Consider the following 927-nt stretch of genomic DNA (forward strand, 5'->3'; position numbering starts at 1 on the left):
ACAGGCAAGACACACAGCCTGTAGCCCAGGGCCTCCTCATCCCAGGAGCCTGTTTTTAAAAGCAGACTGAGCACACTCAGGGCCCCATGCCTGGAAGACTACCCAAACCTCAACACGCTGGTCTACACCGGATTCCCCACCCCCATGGGCCTGGCCAGAGCTGGCCTCTGAATTGGGAGTTATCCTGGCCCTGGGAACGTCCCGAGGGCTCGGGCCAGCTGTGGTCGGTAGGACAGTCTCTCAGGATCACATAGCCTCTTCTCTGACAGCTTTCTGAGCCCCGACTGGTGGTCAACCTGGGGTCTGGGGGAACCCAGAACAAAAAACCCCAACCTGGAAGAGGCACCACAGCTGACCTGCACGGTAGCAAGGTCTTCTCAGCAAAAACCCGTGTGGGCACGTGGAGTCCCTTCACCTGCAGAAAACCCCTCCCTCGGGGTTGGAACTGAGCCTTCCCTCATGCTCCCCGCATATTGCTATCACCCATTTCCCCAGTCCTGTTCTCCAGGACGCACTGCCCAGGAGGCCTCCAAGTTCTGCAAAAGAAGCTACTTTTAAGCTCAGCTCAGTTCACAGACCAAAGGCCACAAAGGGGCTAGCCCCAGCCAGGGAAGCAGAGCACACACAGGGCGTCCTGGGAGATTGCAGAAACGCTGCAGAAAGGAGGGCGTGGCAGGAGCCTGCAGGACCAACGTGGGGCCAGGGATGACCCAAGACGGGTGTCAGCCTTCACTCTCCCCGGAGACCAGCAAGTTCCCAGCCGCACCACCCAGCTTATGGCCCCCAGGTGTCTTGGCCAGGTGTACCAGACGCTGCCCAGCCCTGAGATCTGCGGCTCCCAGAAGGAGCACAGGAAAGCAGTTCTCACCCCTCTGGCTGCTCCAAGTCGCAGGCGGACCTCAGCAGTCCTGCTGGGAGAAGCCCCAC

The sequence above is a fragment of the Neophocaena asiaeorientalis genome, unplaced genomic scaffold (genome assembly GCF_003031525.2).
Source record: "Neophocaena asiaeorientalis asiaeorientalis breed wild unplaced genomic scaffold, Neophocaena_asiaeorientalis_V1.1 scaffold78, whole genome shotgun sequence".
Taxonomy (NCBI): Eukaryota; Metazoa; Chordata; class Mammalia; order Artiodactyla; family Phocoenidae; genus Neophocaena; species Neophocaena asiaeorientalis.